Source organism: Cryptomeria japonica, unplaced genomic scaffold (genome assembly GCF_030272615.1).
Source record: "Cryptomeria japonica unplaced genomic scaffold, Sugi_1.0 HiC_scaffold_15, whole genome shotgun sequence".
NCBI lineage: Eukaryota > Viridiplantae > Streptophyta > Pinopsida > Cupressales > Cupressaceae > Cryptomeria > Cryptomeria japonica.
The window spans coordinates 1,545,001-1,567,500 of NW_026728837.1; the positions used below are offsets into that span (position 1 = coordinate 1,545,001).

Consider the following 22,500-nt stretch of genomic DNA (forward strand, 5'->3'; position numbering starts at 1 on the left):
ATGCCTTGCCTGGGCTGCGCACCAGGGCGGGCTCAAGATGGCACCCGCGTTCCTTTTTTTTCACTATCTTTCAAAACGGAAATTTTAAAATCTCATTTTTTTTTGCCTTTTTCTGGAAATTAGTGAAGGCAGCGCATCAAAGGTGCGCACCTCGCTGCCCACCACGGTGCGCAACGCCGGTGGGCACCCGGGAGTGCTTCGAAGTGTGCTCCAAGGTGCTGCGTGCACGTTGTCGGAGCCCGGTTTGCCCCGGGTGCGCACCTCGCGTGCACCTTCGTCGGGGTGGGCACCTTGGCTGGGTTTGCCCCGGCTGCGCTCCGAAGCGGGGTTATTGGAGCGCCGCCTCTTTTTTTGTCGGAGCGTTTGGTGGGGTTTCTCGCATTGGCTCTTCCGAGGCCCGGTTGCCACCCTGGCGCGCACGAAGTCGGAAGTAGGGTTAATTGCCCGGGTGCGCACCTTTGCCAGGGTGGGCACCTTACCTGGGCTGCGCACCAGGGCGGGCTCAAGATGGCACGCGCGTTCCGTTTTTTTCACTATCTTTCAAAACGGAAATTTTAAAATCTCCTTTTTTTTTTGCCTTTTCTGGAAATTAGTGAAGGCAGCGCATCAAAGGTGCGCACCTCGCTGCCCACCTTGGTGTGCTCTGAGGTGCGCACCCGGGAGCGCTACGAAGTGTGCTCCAAGGTGCGGCGTGCACGTTGTCGGAGCCCGGTTTGCCCCGGGTGCGCACCTCGCCTGCACCTTGGCCGGGGTGGGCACCTTGGCTGGGTTTGCCCAGGGTGCGCTCCGAAGCGGGGTTACTGGAGCGCCCCCTCTTTTTTTGTCAGAGCGTTTGGTGGGGTTTCTCGCATTGGCTCTTCCCAGGCCCGGTTGTTGGGTGCGCTCCCACCCTGGCGCGCGCGAAGTTGGAAGTTGGATTAATTGCCCGGGCGCGCACCTTCGCCAGGGTGGGCACCTTGGTGCGCACACCTTGGCTGGGCTGCGCACCAGGGCGGGCTCAAGATGGCACCAGCATTCCCTTTTTCTCACTATCTTTCAAAACGGAAATTTTAAAATCTCGTTTTTTTTTTGCCTTTTATGGAAATTAGTGAAGGCATCGCATCAAAGGTGCGCACCTCGCTGCCCACCTTGGTGTGCTCCGAGGTGCCCACCACGGTGCGCAACGCCGGTGCGAACCCGGGAGCGCCCCGATGTGTGCTCCAAGGTGCGGCGTGCACGAAGTCGGACCCCGGTTTGCCCCGGGTGCGCACCTCGCGTGCACCTTGGTGCGCACACCTTGGCTGGGTTGCGCGGCCTGGTGGGCACCATGGTGCGCACCAAGGAGCGCTCCGAAGTGTGCTCCAAGGTGCGGCGTGCACGAAGTCGGAGCCCGGTTTGCCCCGGGTACGCACCTCGCGTGCACCTTCGCCGGGGTGGGCACCTCGGCTGGGTTGCGCGCCCTGGTGCGCACCAAGGAGCGCTCCGAAGTGTGCTCCAAGGTGCGGCGTGCACGAAGTCGGAGCCCGGTTTGCCCCGGGTGCGCACCTCGCGTGCACCTTCGGCGGGGTTGCGCGCCCTGGTGGGCACCATGGTGCGCACCAAGGAGCGCTCCGAAGTGTGCTCCAAGGTGCGGCGTGCACGAAGTCGGAGCCCGGTTTGCCCCGGGTGCGCACCTCGCGTGCACCTTCGGCGGGGTTGCGCGCCCTGGTGGGCACCATGGTGCGCACCAAGGAGCGCTCCGAAGTGTGCTCCAAGGTGCGGCGTGCACGAAGTCGGAGCCCGGTTTGCCCCGGGTGCGCACCTCGCGTGCACCTTCGCCGCGGTGGGCACCATGGCGTGCACGAAGTCGGAGCCCGGTTTGCCCCGGGTGCGCACCTCGCGTGCACCTTCGCCGGGGTGGGCACCTCGGCTGGGTTGCGCGCCCTGGTGCGCACCAAGGAGCGCTCCGAAGTGTGCTCCAAGGTGCGGCGTGCACGAAGTCGGAGCCCGGTTTGCCCCGGGTGCGCACCTCGCGTGCACCTTCGCCAGGGTGGGCACCTCGGTGCGCACACCTTCTCAATGTTTTCTTGCCTTTTCTGGAAATTGGTGAAGGCAGCGCATCAAAGGTGCGCACCTCGGTGTGCTCCGAGGTGCGAACCCGAGAGCGCTCCGAGGTGCCCACGAAGTCGAAAGTCGGGTTAATTGCATTGTTTTCCCCGGGTGCGCTCCGAGGTGCGCAACATCGGCGCGCACCAAGGAGGGCTCCGAAGTGTGCTCCAAGGTGCGCACGATGGCGTGCACCTCTGGTGCGCACGATTCGGAGCTCGGTTTGACCGGGGTGCGCACACCTTGGCTGGGTTGCGCACCTTTTGTGCGCTCCAAGGTGCGCACGAAGTCGGAGCTCGGTTTGCCCCGGGTGCGCACCTTCGCCAGGGTGCGCACCTTGATGCGCACGCCTTGGCTGGGCTGCGCACCTTGGTGGGCGCCATGGTGCGCACCTTTCGTGCGCTCCAAGGTGCGCACGAAGTCGGAGCTCGGTTTGCCCCGGGTGCGCACCTTGGTGGGCGCCATGGTGCACTCCGAGGTGCCCAAGATTGGTGCGCACCAAGGAGCGCTCCGAAGTGCGCTCCAAGGTGCGCGCGAAGTCGAAAGTTGGGTTAATTGTCCGGTTTGCCTCGGGTGCGCACCTTGCGTGCACCTTCGCCAGGGTGGGCGCCTTGGTGCGCACACCTTGGCTGGGCTGCGCACACCTTGGCACCCGCGTTTCCTTCATTTTAAATTTTTTTTTTTTACAATCTCTCAAGTGGGAAATTCTATAATCTCAACTTTTTTTGCCTTTTCAGGAAACTTTTGAATGGAGCGCATCATTGGTGCGCTCCGAAGTGTGCTCCAAAGCTCTCTCCAGCTGCGTGCACCTGCCCCGGCCGCGCACCCGGCCCCGCCCAGCTTCGCTCACCTGTCCCGGGCGTCTGGTGCGGAACCTTAGAGTAAGAAACATCACCGTGCACCTTGGCCAACGTGCGCGACTCGACCGAGCGCGCACTGGCCGAGGTGCACACCGATTTCACCTGGGTGCGCGCGCAGCACCTCGGGCGCACCGGGGTGCGCGCACAACGCCCGGGTTGCACCGTGGCCTGTGTGCTCGGGGCGCCTCGGGTGCGCGCTCGGTGTCGCCCCCCGCGCGCGCGGTAGTGCGGGCAGCGCACCCCGGCCCGGCCCGGCCCCGACGAGAACGCAAACGGGCAAAAGGTTTATTCAAATAGCATTGCGATGCCCGGCGAAAAACTAAAAAAGGGTGCAACACCGGGACTTCCCGGGAGGTCACCCATCCCAGTACTACTCCGGCCCAAGCGCGCTTAACTGCGGAGTTCTGATGGGATCCGGTGCACTAACGCTGGTATGATCGCACCCGTTATGAGCTTGTCGCAGTGTGTACTTAGCAAACCGCGACCCACGTGCGAATCCACCCCGGCCACCCACCCCCGTCGAGGTGCACACCCTCCCTCGCGAAGTGCGCCCCGTTCGCCAAGTGTGAGCCCTGCCCGGGTGCGCGCACCTTGCTAGGGCGTCGGGTGTGCACCCGGCCCGGCCTACGTGCGTGCACCTGTAGGGGGCGTCGTGTGCGTGCAGTGTCCCGTCTGCAACGCGGTGCCCACACACCACCTCGGGCGCAACGACCTGCGCTCACATGTGGGCCGAGTGCACCTTGGTGCATGTTCGGGGCGCCTCGGGTGCACGCTCGATCTTGCCCCGGTGCACCAAGGCGCTCGGTTTGCCCCGGGTGCGCACTTGGTGCAAGGTGGGCACCCAAAATAGGGATCAAGCACCAAAACACAAGTTTCGGGATGCAAAATGGGACCCAAGGACCACAAATGCGTTCCAAGACCCATGATGGGTCCACGAGAACAAAAATGTGTTCCGAGACTTAATAAACAAATATTGGGTTTTAGGAGAAGAAACATGCTCTGATGCCCAAAACGAGAATCGACCCCGAAAAGGCCACAGGCCAAAAGTGGGATGCGAGACAAAAAAAAATGGGACCCGAGGACCAAAATTGGGTTCCCAGGTCGAAGACAGGGCAACCGGACAAGAAACGACCTCTAAGGCTCGAAATGAGTCCCGACGACTAAAACTTGACAAGAAGCACCCATCAGGCACCCAACTCGACACCCATGGGATGCCGACCCACCCGGGCTTCCACCTAGCACACCTTGGCACCCACCCACCCTCGCACCCAACCTCGCACCCAACTTAGCACCTTTGAACCCACATTGGCACTCACCATGACCCTGGCACCTTGGAACCCACATTGGCACTCACCTTGACCCTGGCACCCACCTTTGCACTCACCTTGGGACCCACCCTGGCTCCCACCTCGGCACCCACCCAGACACCCACCTTGGTTCCTTGGCACCCACCTTGGATCCTTGGCACCCACCCCGACACCCACCTTGGCACGCAACTTGGCTACTTGCCACCCACCTTGGCTCCTTGACGCCCACCCCGACAACCACCCCGTGACCTACCCTGGCTAGGGTTGGTGCACACCCACCCTGGTGCCCACCTTGGCACCCACCCTATGACCCACCTTGGCACGCACCTTAGTACCCACCCCGTTACCCACCCTAGGACCCACCCCGTGACCCACCTTGGCCAGGGTGGGTGCCTTGGTGCGCACAACTTGCCTGGGCTGCACACCAGGGCGGGCTCAAGATGGCACCCGCGTTCCGTTTTTTTCACTATCTTTCAAAACGGAAATTTTAAAATCTCATTTTTTTCTTTTTTTTGCCTTTTCTGGAAATTAGTGAAGGCAGCGCATCAAAGGTGCGCAATGCTGGTGCGAACCCGGGAGCGCTCCGATGTGTGCTCCAAGGTGCGGCGTGCACGAAGTCCGAGCCCGGTTTGCCCCGGGTGCGCACCTCGCGTGCACCTTCGCCGGGGTGAGCACCTTGGCTGGGTTGCGCGCCCTGGTGCGTACCAAGGAGCGCTCTGAAGTGTGCTCCAAGGTGCGGCGTGCACGAAGTCGGAGCCCGGTTTGCCCCGGGTGTGCACCTCGGGTGCGCACCTCGCGTGCACCTTCGCTGCGGTGGGCACCTTGGCTGGATTGCGCGCCTTGGTGGGCACCATGCAGTGCACGAAGTCGGAGCCCGGTTTGCCCCGGGCGCGCACCTCCGCCAGGGTGGGCACCTTGGTGCGCACAACTTGCCTGGGCTGCGCATCAGGAAGGGCTCAAGATGGCACCCGCGTTCCGTTTTTTTCACTATCTTTCAGAACGGAAATTTTAAAATATCGTTTTTTTTTGCCTTTTCTGGAAATTAGTGAAGGCAGCGCATCAAAGGTGCGCAACGCTGGTGCGAACCTGGGAGCGCTCCGATGTGTGCTCCAAGGTGCGGCGTGCACGAAGTCGGAGCCCGGTTTGCCTCGGGTGCGCCCTGGTGGGCACCATGGTGCGCACCAAGGAGCGCTCCGAAGTGTGCTCCAAGGTGCGGCCTGCACGAAGTCGGAGCCCGGTTTGCCCCGGGTGTGCACCTCGGGTGGGCACCTTGGTGCGCATGCCTTGCCTGGGCTGCGCACCAGGGCGGGCTCAAGATGGCACCCGCGTTCCTTTTTTTTCACTATCTTTCAAAACGGAAATTTTAAAATCTCATTTTTTTTTGCCTTTTTCTGGAAATTAGTGAAGGTAGCGCATCAAAGGTGCGCACCTCGCTGCCCACCACGGTGCGCAACGCCGGTGGGCACCCGGGAGTGCTTCGAAGTGTGCTCCAAGGTGCTGCGTGCACGTTGTCGGAGCCCGGTTTGCCCCGGGTGCGCACCTCGCGTGCACCTTCGTCGGGGTGGGCACCTTGGCTTGGTTTGCCCCGGCTGCGCTCCGAAGCGGGGTTATTGGAGCGCCGCCTCTTTTTTTGTCGGAGCGTTTGGTGGGGTTTCTCGCATTGGCTCTTCCGAGGCCCGGTTGCCACCCTGGCGCGCACGAAGTCGGAAGTAGGGTTAATTGCCCGGGTGCGCACCTTTGCCAGGGTGGCACCTTACCTGGGCTGCGCACCAGGGCGGGCTCAAGATGGCACGCGCGTTCCGTTTTTTTCACTATCTTTCAAAACGGAAATTTTAAAATCTCCTTTTTTTTTTGCCTTTTCTGGAAATTAGTGAAGGCAGCGCATCAAAGGTGCGCACCTCGCTGCCCACCTTGGTGTGCTCTGAGGTGCGCACCCGGGAGCGCTACGAAGTGTGCTCCAAGGTGCGGCGTGCACGTTGTCGGAGCCCGGTTTGCCCCGGGTGCGCACCTCGCCTGCACCTTGGCCGGGGTGGGCACCTTGGCTGGGTTTGCCCAGGGTGCGCTCCGAAGCGGGGTTACTGGAGCGCCCCCTCTTTTTTTGTCAGAGAGTTTGGTGGGGTTTCTCGCATTGGCTCTTCCCAGGCCCGGTTGTTGGGTGCGCTCCCACCCTGGCGCGCGCGAAGTTGGAAGTTGGGTTAATTGCCCGGGCGCGCACCTTCGCCAGGGTGGGCACCTTGGTGCGCAAACCTTGGCTGGGCTGCGCACCAGGGCGGGCTCAAGATGGCACCAGCATTCCCTTTTTCTCACTATCTTTCAAAACGGAAATTTTAAAATCTCGTTTTTTTTTTGCCTTTTATGGAAATTAGTGAAGGCATCGCATCAAAGGTGCGCACCTCGCTGCCCACCTTGGTGTGCTCCGAGGTGCCCACCACGGTGCGCAACGCCGGTGCGAACCCGGGAGCGCCCCGATGTGTGCTCCAAGGTGCGGCGTGCACGAAGTCGGACCCCGGTTTGCCCCGGGTGCGCACCTCGCGTGCACCTTGGTGCGCACACCTTGGCTGGGTTGCGCGGCCTGGTGGGCACCATGGTGCGCACCAAGGAGCGCTCCGAAGTGTGCTCCAAGGTGCGGCGTGCACGAAGTCGGAGCCCGGTTTGCCCCGGGTGCGCACCTTCGCCGCGGTGGGCACCATGGCGTGCACGAAGTCGGAGCCCGGTTTGCCCCGGGTGCGCACCTCGCGTGCACCTTCGCCGGGGTGGGCACCTCGGCTGGGTTGCGCGCCCTGGTGCGCACCAAGGAGCGCTCTGAAGTGTGCTCCAAGGTGCGGCGTGCACGAAGTCGGAGCCCGGTTTGCCCCGGGTGTGCACCTCGGGTGCGCACCTCGCGTGCACCTTCGCTGCGGTGGGCACCTTGGCTGGGTTGCGCGCCTTGGTGGGCACCATGCAGTGCACGAAGTCGGAGCCCGGATTGCCCCGGGCGCGCACCTCCGCCAGGGTGGGCACCTTGGTGCGCACAACTTGCCTGGGCTGCGCACCAGGAAGGGCTCAAGATGGCACCCGCGTTCCGTTTTTTTCACTATCTTTCAGAACGGAAATTTTAAAATCTCGTTTTTTTTTGCCTTTTCTGGAAATTAGTGAAGGCAGCGCATCAAAGGTGCGCAACGCTGGTGCGAACCTGGGAGCGCTCCGATGTGTGCTCCAAGGTGCGGCGTGCACGAAGTCGGACCCCGGTTTGCCCCGGGTGCGCACCTCGCGTGCACCTTGGTGCGCACACCTTGGCTGGGTTGCGCGCCCTGGTGGGCACCATGGTGCGCACCAAGGAGCGCTCCGAAGTGTGCTCCAAGGTGCGGCGTGCACGAAGTCGGAGCCCGGTTTGCCCCGGGTGCGCACCTCGCGTGCACCTTCGCCGCGGTGGGCACCATGGCGTGCACGAAGTCGGAGCCCGGTTTGCCCCGGGTGCGCACCTCGCGTGCACCTTCGCCGGGGTGGGCACCTTGGTGTGCAGACCTTGGCTGGGTTGCGCGCCCTGGTGGGCACCATGGTGCGCACCAAGGAGCGCTCCGAAGTGTGCTCCAAGGTGCGGCCTGCACGAAGTCGGAGCCCGGTTTGCCCCGGGTGTGCACCTCGGGTGGGCACCTTGGTGCGCATGCCTTGCCTGGGCTGCGCACCAGGGCGGGCTCAAGATGGCACCCGCGTTCCTTTTTTTTCACTATCTTTCAAAACGGAAATTTTAAAATCTCATTTTTTTTTGCCTTTTTCTGGAAATTAGTGAAGGCAGCGCATCAAAGGTGCGCACCTCGCTGCCCACCACGGTGCGCAACGCCGGTGGGCACCCGGGAGTGCTTCGAAGTGTGCTCCAAGGTGCTGCGTGCACGTTGTCGGAGCCCGGTTTGCCCCGGGTGCGCACCTCGCGTGCACCTTCGTCGGGGTGGGCACCTTGGCTGGGTTTGCCCCGGCTGCGCTCCGAAGCGGGGTTATTGGAGCGCCGCCTCTTTTTTTGTCGGAGCGTTTGGTGGGGTTTCTCGCATTGGCTCTTCCGAGGCCCGGTTGCCACCCTGGCGCGCACGAAGTCGGAAGTAGGGTTAATTGCCCGGGTGCGCACCTTTGCCAGGGTGGGCACCTTACCTGGGCTGCGCACCAGGGCGGGCTCAAGATGGCACGCGCGTTCCGTTTTTTTCACTATCTTTCAAAACGGAAATTTTAAAATCTCCTTTTTTTTTTGCCTTTTCTGGAAATTAGTGAAGGCAGCGCATCAAAGGTGCGCACCTCGCTGCCCACCTTGGTGTGCTCTGAGGTGCGCACCCGGGAGCGCTACGAAGTGTGCTCCAAGGTGCGGCGTGCACGTTGTCGGAGCCCGGTTTGCCCCGGGTGCGCACCTCGCCTGCACCTTGGCCGGGGTGGGCACCTTGGCTGGGTTTGCCCAGGGTGCGCTCCGAAGCGGGGTTACTGGAGCGCCCCCTCTTTTTTTGTCAGAGCGTTTGGTGGGGTTTCTCGCATTGGCTCTTCCCAGGCCCGGTTGTTGGGTGCGCTCCCACCCTGGCGCGCGCGAAGTTGGAAGTTGGATTAATTGCCCGGGCGCGCACCTTCGCCAGGGTGGGCACCTTGGTGCGCACACCTTGGCTGGGCTGCGCACCAGGGCGGGCTCAAGATGGCACCAGCATTCCCTTTTTCTCACTATCTTTCAAAACGGAAATTTTAAAATCTCGTTTTTTTTTTGCCTTTTATGGAAATTAGTGAAGGCATCGCATCAAAGGTGCGCACCTCGCTGCCCACCTTGGTGTGCTCCGAGGTGCCCACCACGGTGCGCAACGCCGGTGCGAACCCGGGAGCGCCCCGATGTGTGCTCCAAGGTGCGGCGTGCACGAAGTCGGACCCCGGTTTGCCCCGGGTGCGCACCTCGCGTGCACCTTGGTGCGCACACCTTGGCTGGGTTGCGCGGCCTGGTGGGCACCATGGTGCGCACCAAGGAGCGCTCCGAAGTGTGCTCCAAGGTGCGGCGTGCACGAAGTCGGAGCCCGGTTTGCCCCGGGTACGCACCTCGCGTGCACCTTCGCCGGGGTGGGCACCTCGGCTGGGTTGCGCGCCCTGGTGCGCACCAAGGAGCGCTCCGAAGTGTGCTCCAAGGTGCGGCGTGCACGAAGTCGGAGCCCGGTTTGCCCCGGGTGCGCACCTTCGCCGCGGTGCGCACCATGGCGTGCACGAAGTCGGAGCCCGGTTTGCCCCGGGTGCGCACCTCGCGTGCACCTTCGGCGGGGTTGCGCGCCCTGGTGGGCACCATGGTGCGCACCAAGGAGCGCTCCGAAGTGTGCTCCAAGGTGCGGCGTGCACGAAGTCGGAGCCCGGTTTGCCCCGGGTGCGCACCTCGCGTGCACCTTCGGCGGGGTTGCGCGCCCTGGTGGGCACCATGGTGCGCACCAAGGAGCGCTCCGAAGTGTGCTCCAAGGTGCGGCGTGCACGAAGTCGGAGCCCGGTTTGCCCCGGGTGCGCACCTCGCGTGCACCTTCGCCGCGGTGGGCACCATGGCGTGCACGAAGTCGGAGCCCGGTTTGCCCCGGGTGCGCACCTCGCGTGCACCTTCGCCGGGGTGGGCACCTCGGCTGGGTTGCGCGCCCTGGTGCGCACCAAGGAGCGCTCCGAAGTGTGCTCCAAGGTGCGGCGTGCACGAAGTCGGAGCCCGGTTTGCCCCGGGTGCGCACCTCGCGTGCACCTTCGCCAGGGTGGGCACCTCGGTGCGCACACCTTCTCAATGTTTTCTTGCCTTTTCTGGAAATTGGTGAAGGCAGCGCATCAAAGGTGCGCACCTCGGTGTGCTCCGAGGTGCGAACCCGAGAGCGCTCCGAGGTACCCACGAAGTCGAAAGTCGGGTTAATTGCATTGTTTTCCCCGGGTGCGCTCCGAGGTGCGCAACATCGGCGCGCACCAAGGAGGGCTCCGAAGTGTGCTCCAAGGTGCGCACGATGGCGTGCACCTCTGGTGCGCACGATTCGGAGCTCGGTTTGACCGGGGTGCGCACACCTTGGCTGGGTTGCGCACCTTTTGTGCGCTCCAAGGTGCGCACGAAGTCGGAGCTCGGTTTGCCCCGGGTGCGCACCTTCGCCAGGGTGCGCACCTTGATGCGCACGCCTTGGCTGGGCTGCGCACCTTGGTGGGCGCCATGGTGCGCACCTTTCGTGCGCTCCAAGGTGCGCACGAAGTCGGAGCTCGGTTTGCCCCGGGTGCGCACCTTGGTGGGCGCCATGGTGCACTCCGAGGTGCCCAAGATTGGTGCGCACCAAGGAGCGCTCCGAAGTGCGCTCCAAGGTGCGCGCGAAGTCGAAAGTTGGGTTAATTGTCCGGTTTGCCTCGGGTGCGCACCTTGCGTGCACCTTCGCCAGGGTGGGCGCCTTGGTGCGCACACCTTGGCTGGGCTGCGCACACCTTGGCACCCGCGTTTCCTTCATTTTAAATTTTTTTTTTTTACAATCTCTCAAGTGGGAAATTCTATAATCTCAACTTTTTTTGCCTTTTCAGGAAACTTTTGAATGGAGCGCATCATTGGTGCGCTCCGAAGTGTGCTCCAAAGCTCTCTCCAGCTGCGTGCACCTGCCCCGGCCGCGCACCCGGCCCCGCCCAGCTTCGCTCACCTGTCCCGGGCGTCTGGTGCGGAACCTTAGAGTAAGAAACATCACCGTGCACCTTGGCCAACGTGCGCGACTCGACCGAGCGCGCACTGGCCGAGGTGCACACCGATTTCACCTGGGTGCGCGCGCAGCACCTCGGGCGCACCGGGGTGCGCGCACAACGCCCGGGTTGCACCGTGGCCTGTGTGCTCGGGGTGCCTCGGGTGCGCGCTCGGTGTCGCCCCCCGCGCGCGCGGTAGTGCGGGCAGCGCACCCCGGCCCGGCCCGGCCCCGACGAGAACGCAAACGGGCAAAAGGTTTATTCAAATAGCATTGCGACGCCCGGCGAAAAACTAAAAAAGGGTGCAACACCGGGACTTCCCGGGAGGTCACCCATCCCAGTACTACTCCGGCCCAAGCGCGCTTAACTGCGGAGTTCTGATGGGATCCGGTGCACTAATGCTGGTATGATCGCACCCGTTATGAGCTTGTCGCAGTGTGTACTTAGCAAACCGCGACCCACGTGCGAATCCACCCCGGCCACCCACCCCCGTCGAGGTGCACACCCTCCCTCGCGAAGTGCGCCCCGTTCGCCAAGTGTGAGCCCTGCCCGGGTGCGCGCACCTTGCTAGGGCGTCGGGTGTGCACCCGGCCCGGCCTACGTGCGTGCACCTGGAGGGGGCGTCGTGTGCGTGCAGTGTCCCGTCTGCAACGCGGTGCCCACACACCACCTCGGGCGCAACGACCTGCGCTCACATGTGGGCCGAGTGCACCTTGGTGCATGTTCGGGGCGCCTCGGGTGCACGCTCGATCTTGCCCCGGTGCACCAAGGCGCTCGGTTTGCCCCGGGTGCGCACTTGGTGCAAGGTGGGCACCCAAAATAGGGATCAAGCACCAAAACACAAGTTTCGGGATGCAAAATGGGACCCAAGGACCACAAATGCGTTCCAAGACCCATGATGGGTCCACGAGAACAAAAATGTGTTCCGAGACTTAATAAACAAATATTGGGTTTTAGGAGAAGAAACATGCTCTGATGCCCAAAACGAGAATCGACCCCGAAAAGGCCACAGGCCAAAAGTGGGATGCGAGACAAAAAAAAATGGGACCCGAGGACCAAAATTGGGTTCCCAGGTCGAAGACAGGGCAACCGGACAAGAAACGACCTCTAAGGCTCGAAATGAGTCCCGACGACTAAAACTTGACAAGAAGCACCCATCAGGCACCCAACTCGACACCCATGGGATGCCGACCCACCCGGGCTTCCACCTAGCACACCTTGGCACCCACCCACCCTCGCACCCAACCTCGCACCCAACTTAGCACCTTTGAACCCACATTGGCACTCACCCTGACCCTGGCACCTTGGAACCCACATTGGCACTCACCTTGACCCTGGCACCCACCTTTGCACTCACCTTGGGACCCACCCTGGCTCCCACCTCGGCACCCACCCAGACACCCACCTTGGTTCCTTGGCACCCACCTTGGATCCTTGGCACCCACCCCGACACCCACCTTGGCACGCAACTTGGCTACTTGCCACCCACCTTGGCTCCTTGACGCCCACCCCGACAACCACCCCGTGACCTACCCTGGCTAGGGTTGGTGCACACCCACCCTGGTGCCCACCTTGGCACCCACCCTATGACCCACCTTGGCACGCACCTTAGTACCCACCCCGTTACCCACCCTAGGACCCACCCCGTGACCCACCTTGGCCAGGGTGGGTGCACCCACCCTGGTGCCCACCTTGGCACCCACCCATCCTAGCACCCAGCCTGTGACCGGGCTTGGAACCCAACCTTGCACCCGCACCCGTCTTGGCCAGTGTGGGTGCGCACCCATCCTGGCACCCACGTTGTGACACACCCTTTAACCCACGCACCCTAGCACCCACGTTGGCACCCACCTTGGAACCCAACCTAGCAACTTGGCACCCACCCCGTGACCCACCTTGGCATCCACCATAGCAGTCGCCGACTTGGCACCCACCTCGGCACCCACCTTGACACTTGTGGACCCACCTTGCCACTCACCCTAGCATCGACCCATCCTAGCACCCACCCTGGCACCTTTGCACGCTAGCACTCACCCATCCTAGCACCTAACCTGTGACCCACCTTGACACTCACCCTCGCACCCACCTTGGAACCCAACCTAGCACCCACCCACCCTGACACCAACCCTAGCACCTACCCACCCTTGCACCCACCCTGTGACCCATCTTGGCACCCACCCATCCTACCACTCAACCTATCACCCACCTTCTCACCCACCTTGGCATCCACCTTAGCACCCACCCACATTGGCACCTTGGCACCCACCTCGGGCAAGGTGGGTGCACACCCACCCTGGCACCCAATTTAGAACCCACCGAGCATGTTACCCACCTTGGCACCCACATTGCAGCCCACCCTAGTACCCACCCTATGACCCACATTGGCATCCACACCCTAGCACCCAGGCACCTCGACACCCGCCTTGACACCCACCCTAGCACTGAACCTGTGACCCACCTTGGAACTCACCCTAGAACCCACCCACCCTGTGAACCACCTTGGCATCCACCTTAGCACCCACCCACCTTGGCACCCACTCTAGCACTCACCCATCCTAACACCCAACTTGTTACCCACCTTGGCACCCGCCCTCGCGTCCACCTTGAAACCCACCCTAGCACCCACCCACGCAGGAGCCCACCTTGGCACCCAACCTAACACCCACGCATCCTGGCACCCAACTTGTGACCCACCTTGGAACCCACCCTAGTACCCACCTTTGAACCCACTATATCACCAACCCACCTTGGCACCCACCCTATGACCCTCTTTGGAATCCACCCTAGCACGCACCCACCCTGGCACCCACCATGGAGCGCACCCTAGCACCCACCCACCTCGGCACGCACCTCAACACCCACCTTGGTGTGCGCACTGCGCCAACCTCTCAAAGACCCTATGTGGTGCGCTCCAAAGTGTACACCTTTGGTGCGCTCCAAGGTGCGCACCTTTGGTGCACACCGAGGTGCACACCAAAGTGTGCACCGAGGTGAGCACCAAAGTGCACTCCAGGGTGCACACCAAGGCGTGCACCTTTGGTGCGGTCAATGCAAACGAATTCGGAAGTTGGGGTCGATGTCCTAATCGCTGCTGCAGACTACACGTATGAGAATCGGACAAATAGCTTTATATAGGGGAGGTGTTGCGTTTGATGGGTCGACTCCCCTGGTTGTGTGCACTGCACCAACTTCAAAGACCCTGTCTTGTTTAAGAAGTCAAAAGTTGGGGTGGATGTCCTAATCATTGCTGCAGTCTACGCATGTATGAGAATCAGACAAATAGCTTATATAGGGGAGGTGTTGCATTCGGTGGGTTGACTCCCCTGGTTGTGCGCACTGCGCCAACCTCAAAGACCCCGCATAGCAGAAGAAGTCGGAAGTCGGATTTTGGTGAGCACCAAGGCGTGCACCTTTGGTGCGGTCAACGCAGACGAATTCAGAAGTTGGGGTGGATGTCCTAATCGTTGTTGCAGGCTACACATGTATGAGAATCAGACAAATAGCTTATATAGGGGAGGTGTTGGGTTTGATGGGTCAACTCCCTTGGTTGTGCGCATTACGCCAACCTCAAAGACCTTGTTTTCGTTAAGAAGTCAAAAGTTGGGGTCAATGTCCTAATGGCTCCTGCAGGCTACACATGTATGAGAATCGGACAAATAGCTTATATAGGGGAGGTGTTGGGTTTGATGGGTCGACTCCCCTGGTTGTGCGCATTACGTCAACCTCAAAGACCTTGTTTTCGTTAAGAAGTCAAAAGTTGGGGTCGATGTCCTAATTGCTCCTGTAGACTACACATGTATGAGAATCAGACAAATAGCTTATATAGGGGAGGTGTTGGGTTTGATGGGTTGACTCCCCTAGTTGTTCGCATTACACCAACCTCAAAGACCTTGTTTTCGTTTAGAAGCCGAAAGTTGGGGTCGATGTCCTAATTGCTCCTGCAGGCTACGCATGTATGAGAATCAGACAAATAGCTTATATAGGGGAGGTGTTGGGTTTGATGGGTCGACTCCCCTGGTTGTGCGCATTGCGCCAACCTCAAAGACCCTGCATTGCGGATGAAGTCGAAAGTCAGAGTTTGGTGTGCTACAAGGTGTGGTCGAAGGTGCTCACCTAGGTGTGCACCTTTGGAGCACAGGAAAAGTGCCCTCCAAAAGTGCGCACCTTTGGAGTGCACAAAAGTGCCCTCCAAAAGTGCGCACCTTTGGAGCGCAGAAAAGTGCCCTCCAAAAAGTGCCCTCCAAAAGTGCGCACCTTTGGAGCGCAGAAAAGTGCCCTCCAAAAAGTGCCCTCCAAAAGTGCGCACCTTTGGAGCGCAGAAAAGTGCCCTCCAAAAAGTGCCCTCCAAAAGTGCGCACCTTTGGAGCGCAGAAAAGTGCCCTCCAAAAAGTGCCCTCCAAAAGTGCGCACCTTTGGAGCGCAGAAAAGTGCCCTCCAAAAAGTGCCCTCCAAAAGTGCGCACCTTTGGAGCGCAGAAAAGTGCCCTCCAAAAAGTGCCCTCCAAAAGTGCGCACCTTTGGAGCGCAGAAAAGTGCCCTCCAAAAAGTGCCCTCCAAAAGTGCGCACCTTTGGAGCGCAGAAAAGTGCCCTCCAAAAAGTGCCCTCCAAAAGTGCGCACCTTTGGAGCGCAGAAAAGTGCCCTCCAAAAAGTGCCCTCCAAAAGTGCGCACCTTTGGAGCGCAGAAAAGTGCCCTCCAAAAGTGCGCACTTTTGGTGCGCACCAAGGCGCTGGTTCGGTCGTTGCAGGCGAGTTCGGAAGTTGGGGTCGATGTCCTGAGCGGAGGTGCAAACTACACAGGTGTCGGAATCGGACAAATAGCTTATATAGGGGAGGTGTATGCTTCGATGGGTCGACTCCCCAGGTTGAGCGCACCGCGCCAACCTCAAAGACCCTACGGTATGGATGAAGTCGGAAGTTGGGTCCGATGACCGATTCGATTAGTAGGTATGCTCATGAGGTCGGAATTTGGGTCCGATGACCTGCCATGTGCAGGAAGGCGAATGTTGACACTGTGCGTTGCAAGGTGCACACCAAGGCGCTGGTGCGGTCTTTTTAGTCGAGTTCGGAAGTTGGGGTCGATGTCCTGATCGGAGGTGCAAGCTACACAGGTGTGGGAATCGGACAAATAGCTTATATAGGGGAGGTGTATGCTTCGTTGGGTCGACTCCCCGGGTTGAGCGCACCGCGCCAACCTCAAAGACCCTACGGTATGGATGAAGTCGGAAGTTGGGTCCGATGACCGATTCGATATGTAGGCATACTCGCGAGGTCGGAATTTGGGTCCGATGACCTGCCACGTGCAGGAAGGCGAATGTTGGCACTGTGCGTTGCAAGGTGCGCACCAAGGCGCTGGTTCGGTCGTTGGAGGCGAGTTCGGAAGTTGGGGTCGATGTCTTGATCGGAGGTGCAAACTACACAGGTGTGGGAATCGGACAAATAGCTTATATAGGGGAGGTGTATGCTTCGTTGGGTCGACTCCCCGGGTTGAGCGCACCGCGCCAACCTCAAAGACCCTACGGTATGGATGAAGTCGGAAGTTGGGTCCGATGACCGATTCGATATGTAGGCATACTCGCGAGGTCGGAATTTGGGTCCGATGACCTGCCATGTGCAGGAAGGCGAATGTTGGGACTGTGCGTCGCAAGGTGCGCACCAAGGCGCTGGTGCCGTCGTTGCAGTCGAGTTCGGAAGTTGGGGTCGATGTCCTGGTCAGAGGTGCAAACTACACAGGTGTGGGAATCGGACAAATAGCTTATATAGGGGAGGTGTATGCTTCGATGGGTCGACTCCCTGGGTTGAGCGCACCGCGCCAACCTCAAAGACCCTACAGTATGGATGAAGTCGGAAGTTGGGTCCGATGACCGATTCGATACGTAGGCATATTGGCGAGGTCTGAATTTGTGTCCGATGACCTGCCATGCGCAGGAAGGCGGAATTTGGGTCCGATGACCGAGTTGATGGCGTGCCATGCGCAGAAAGGCGGAATTTGGGTCCGATGACCGAGTTGATGTTGATGGCCCGCCATGCACAGGAAGGCGGAATTTGGGTCCGATGACCGATTTGAAGGCGTGCCATACGCAAAAAGGCGGAGTTTGGGTCCGATGACCGAGTTGATATTGATGGCCCGCCATGCGCAGGAAGGCGGAATTTGGGTCCGATGACCTGACATACGCATGGAGTCCGACTCGGGGGCCGATGTTCGATTCGATGACTTGCATTGTGGGTAAAGTCGGAAGTTGTGGTCTTTGACCCGATTCGATGACCAGACTTCGGCTGCTTGAGAATCGGACAAATAACTTATATAGGGGAGGTAGTGTTCTCGAGCATCCTCCCCCCGTGCCCGTTTATGTCGATTGATGCTGGTGCTCGACTGGTTGGAGCGCTCGGATGCAAAAATCTTGCACCAGGATTTATCGATTGTGATGGACACGGCAAGTCTCCTGATTGCTATGCAGGAGCTCATCGTGAATCTCTATGCGGCCTTGGTATGGACTCGACCTGCGGAATGGTTCGGCAATGGTAGTCGCTCCAACACGTCCTTGCAATGGCCACAGAGGTGATTCGACTAGAGCTCCAGTCTAGCTTTTGGGTTGCTTGGCGGACTGGTATAGCCGCGATCGAGTTCCGGCCATGAACGTTTTAGATAGCTCTTGGGCTTTCTGGGACGGAAGTCGGAAGTTTGGGCTGTTGTCCGATTTGATGACCATTCTTCGGATGTGTGAGAATCGGACAAATAACTTATATAGGGGACTGTGTTGTCTCACGCAGCCCCCTCCGTGCCCCTCTATCTCGACCGATGTTGGTGCTTGAAAGGGTTGGGATCGCTCGGATTTATAAACGTGCACCACCATTTGTCGAGTGTGAGGGACGCGGCAGGTCTCCTAAATGCTATGCGGGCGCTCTCTGAGAATCTCTATCCGGCCTCGACACAGACTAGTCTTGCTGAATGGTTTGGCACTGGTAGTCGATCCAACACGTCGTTGTTGTGGCCGCCTAGGCGATTCGATTCGAGCCCCCGTCTAGCTTTTGGGTTGCTTGGCGGATTTTGCCCTATCCGCAAGTGAGCTCGGTCCCTAAACGTTCGAGAAACCCGATTGCTATGCGCCGACTCTCTTTCTTGCGAGCCTCCATCTAGCTTTTGGGTCTCTACGGAACGGAAGTCGGAATCTGGGACCGTTGTTTGATTCGACGAGGCAGACTACGGTTGTGCGAGAATCGGACAAATAACTTATATAGGGGAGGTGTTGACTGGAGCATTCTCCCCCGTGCCCCTCTAACTCGACCAATGCTGGCGCTCGAACGGTGGTAGCGCTCGGATTTTCATTGAGCGCCAGCATTGGTCGATTTAGAGGGGCATGCGAGATTCCCGAATGCTATGCGAGGGCTCTAACGGAAATGTCTATTGGTTTCGGTATGGATGCAATTGCGAGTGGTTCGGCAAAGGTAGTCGTTCCGATGCGTCCATGTCGTGGCCAAATCGATAATTCGATTTGAGCCCTCGTATAGCATTTGGGTCTCTCGATGTGATTCCGCATTCCAGTCCCTTTGGGCACTGCTTGAGCCGCATCCCAGGGGGTTCCCTTCCCAATAATCTGCCTCGCAACCCGATTGCTATGCGGTGAGGCTCCTCGGCCGCCTCGGAACTATCTGTGTATCAGACGCATCGCGGGATAAGGGGTTGGCAACGGTAGTCGCCCCAAGCGCGTCCGATGCTTGGACCATTCCGAGGCGGCCCTGAAGCCTCTTCCGTCTAGCCGTTGGGTCCTTCTCGCCGCATCCCTCGCCTCGCACCCCGATTGCTATGCGGTGAGGCTCCTCGGCCGCCTCGGAACTATCTGTGTATCGGACGCGTCGCGGGATAAGGGGTTGTCACTGGTAGTCGCCCCAAGCGCGTCCGATGCTTGGACCATTCCGAGGCGGCCCTGAAGCCTCTTCCGTCTAGCCGTTGGGTCCTTCTCGCCGCATCCCTCGCCTCGCACCCCGATTGCTATGCGGTGAGGCTCCTCGGCCGCCTCGGAACTATCTGTGTATCGGACGCGTCGCGGGATAAGGGGTTGTCATTGGTAGTCGCCCCAAGCGCGTCCGATGCTTGGACCATTCCGAGGCGGCCCTGAAGCCTCTTCCGTCTAGCCGTTGGGTCCTTCTCGCCGCATCCCTCGCCTCGCACCCCGATTGCTATGCGTTGAGGCTCCTCGGCCGCCTCGGAACTATCTGTGTATCGGACGCGTCGCGGGATAAGGGGTTGTCACTGGTAGTCGCCCCAAGCGCGTCCGATGCTTGGACCATTCCGAGGCGGCCCTGAAGCCTCTTCCGTCTAGCCGTTGGGTCCTTCTCGCCGCATCCCTCGCCTCGCACCCCGATTGCTATGCGGTGAGGCTCCTCGGCCGCCTCGGAACTATCTGTGTATCGGACGCGTCGCGGGATAAGGGGTTGTCACTGGTAGTCGCCCCAAGCGCGTTCGATGCTTGGACCATTCCGAGGCGGCCCTGAAGCCTCTTCCGTCTAGCCGTTGGGTCCTTCTCGCCGCATCCCTCGCCTCGCACCCCGATTGCTATGCGGTGAGGCTCCTCGGCCGCCTTGGAACTATCTGTGTATCGGACGCGTCGCGGGATAAGGGGTTGTCACTGGTAGTCGCCCCAAGCGCGTCCGATGCTTGGACCATTCCGAGGCGGACCCGAAGCCTCTTCCGTCTAGCCGTTGGGTCCTTCTCGCCGCATCCTTCGCCTCGCACCCCGATTGCTATGCGGTGAGGCTCCTCGGCCGCCTCGGAACTATCTGTGTATCGGACGCGTCGCGGGATAAGGGGTTGTCACTGGTAGTCGCCCCAAGCGCGTCCGATGCTTGGACCATTCCGAGGCGGACCCGAAGCCTCTTCCGTCTAGCCGTTGGGTCCTTCTCGCCGCATCCCTCGCCTCGCACCCCGATTGCTATGCGGTGAGGCTCCTCGGCCGCCTTGGAACTATCTGTGTATCGGACGCGTCGCGGGATAAGGGGTTGTCACTGGTAGTCGCCCCAAGCGCGTCCGATGCTTGGACCATTCCGAGGCGGACCCGAAGCCTCTTCCGTCTAGCCGTTGGGTCCTTCTCGCCGCATCCCTCGCCTCGCACCCCGATTGCTATGCGGTGAGGCTCCTCGGCCGCCTTGGAACTATCTGTGTATCGGACGCGTCGCGGGATAAGGGGTTGTCACTGGTAGTCGCCCCAAGCGCGTCCGATGCTTGGACCATTCCGAGGCGGACCCGAAGCCTCTTCCGTCTAGCCGTTGGGTCCTTCTCGCCGCATCCCTCGCCTCGCACCCCGATTGCTATGCGGTGAGGCTCCTCGGCCGCCTTGGAACTATCTGTGTATCGGACGCGTCGCGGGATAAGGGGTTGTCACTGGTAGTCGCCCCAAGCGCATCCGATGCTTGGACCATTCCGAGGCGGCCCTGCAGCCTCTTCCGTCTAGCCGTTGGGGCCATCTCGCCGCATCCCCCACCTCGCACCACGATTGCTATGCGGTGAGGCTCCTTGGCCGCCTCGGAACTATCTGTGTATCGGACGCATCGCGGGATAAGGGGTTGTCACTGGTAGTCGCCCCAAGCGCGTCCGATGCTTGGACTATTCCGAGGCGGCCCTGCAGCCTCTTCCGTCTAGCCGTTGGGGCCATCTCGCTGCATCCCCCACCTCCTCGGCCGCCTCGGAACTATCTGTGTATCGGACGCATCGCGGGATAAGGGGTTGGCAGTGGTAGTCGCCCCAAGCGCGTCCGATGCTTGGACTATTCCGAGGCAGCCCTGCAGCCTCTTCCGTCTAGCCTTTGGGGCCATCTCGCCGCATCCCTCGCCTCGCACCCCGATTGCTATGCGGTGAGGCTCCTCGGCCGCCTGGGAACTATCTTCGTATCGGACGCATCGCGGGATAAGGGGTTGTCACTGGTAGTCGCCCCAAGCGCGTCCGATGCTTGGACTATTCCGAGGCGGCCCTGTGGCCTCTTCCGTCTAGCCGTTGGGGCCATCTCGCCGCATCCCCCACCTCGCACCCCGATTGCTATGCGGTGAGGCTCTTCGGCCGCCTTGGAACTATCTTCGTATCGGACGCATCGCGGGATAAGGGGTTGTCACTGGTAGTGGCCCCAAGCGCGTCCGATGCTTGGACTATTCCGAGGCGGCCCTGCAGCCTCTTCCGTCTAGCCGTTGGGGCCATCTCGCCGCATCCCCCACCTCGCACCCCGATTGCTATGCGGTGAGGCTCCTCGGCCGCCTTGGAACTATCTTCGTATCGGACGCATCGCGGGATAAGGGGTTGTCACTGGTAGTCGCCCCAAGCGCGTCCGATGCTTGGACTATTCCGACGCGGCCCTGTGGCCTCTTCCGTCTAGCCGTTGGGGCCATCTCGCCGCATCCCCCACCTCGCACCCCGATTGCTATGCGGTGAGGCTCCTCGGCCGCCTTGGAACCATCTTCGTATCGGACGCATCGCGGGATAGGGGGCTGTCACTGGTAGTCGCCCCAAGCGTGTCCGATGCTTGGACCATTCCTAGGCGGCCCTGAAGCCTCTTCCGTCTAGCCGTTGGGGCCTTCCCGCCCCATCCCTCGCCTCGCACCCCCGATTGCTATGCGGTGAGGCTCCTCGGCCGCCTTGGAACCATCTGTGTATCGGACGCATCGCGGGATAAGGGGTTGGCACTGGCAGTCGCCCCAAGCGCGTCCGATGCTTGGACCATTCCGAGGTGGCCCTGAAGCCTCTTCCGTCTAGCCGTTGGGGCCTTCCCGCCCCATCCCTCGCCTCGCACCCCGATTGATATGCGGTGAGGCTCCTCGGCCACCTTGGAACTATCTGTGTATCGGACGCATCGCGGGATAAGGGGTTGGCACTGGTAGTCGTCCCAATCGCATCCGATGCTTGGACCATTCCGAGGCGGCCCTGCAGCCTCTTCCGTTTAGCCGTCGGGGCCTTCCCGCCGCATCCCTCGCCTCGCATCCCGATTCCTATGCGGTGAGTCTTCTCGGCCGCCGCGGAACTATACCTGTTATTGCTACTGCATCCTTCGGCTGGTAACCTCCTCTGCCGCCTTGGAACGTTCTCTTTGTCGGACGCGTCGCGGGATAAGGGGTTGGCACTGGTAGTCGCCCCAAGCGCGCCCGATGCATAGACCGCTCCGAGTCGACCTTGCTTTCAGCCTCTCACATGCATAGACCTCTCTGAGTCGACCCTGCAGCCTCTCACGTTTAGCCTTTGGAATCTCGCCTCACAACATGATTGCTATCCTTGATGCATCCCTTGCCTCGAGCCCTGATTGCTTTCTTGGCTGCATCCCTCCTCTCCTCACAGCCCGGTTGTCATCACTGCTTCATCCGTCGCTTCATGCATTCTGGCTGCTGGGCCCTTCCCACCGCACACCTCGATTGCTATCTCTTCTGCATCACACACCCCGATTGCTATCTCTGCTACATCCCTCGGCTCTCACTTCTGCATCCTTCGCCTCACACCTCGATTGCTATCAATGCTGCATCCGTAACCTCACACCCCGATTGCTATGCGGGGAGGCTCCTTGGCCGCCTTGGAAATTTCTGTGTGTCGGACGCACCGCGGGATAAGGGGTTGGCACTGGTAGTCGCCCCAAGTGCGCCC

At 60.7% G+C, this 22,500-nt stretch overlaps 2 non-coding genes across 2 annotated transcripts; both read right to left on the reverse strand.

Moving 5' to 3' along the window:
- Positions 1-3,250: 3,250 nt before the first annotated feature.
- Positions 3,251-3,369, reverse strand: LOC131860488 (5S ribosomal RNA). Its single transcript, XR_009359583.1, has one exon. It is a non-coding gene; the product is annotated as a 5S ribosomal RNA (ribosomal RNA).
- A 7,818-nt stretch (positions 3,370-11,187) lies between these two features.
- Positions 11,188-11,306, reverse strand: LOC131860559 (5S ribosomal RNA). Its single transcript, XR_009359653.1, has one exon. It is a non-coding gene; the product is annotated as a 5S ribosomal RNA (ribosomal RNA).
- Positions 11,307-22,500: the final 11,194 nt, after the last annotated feature.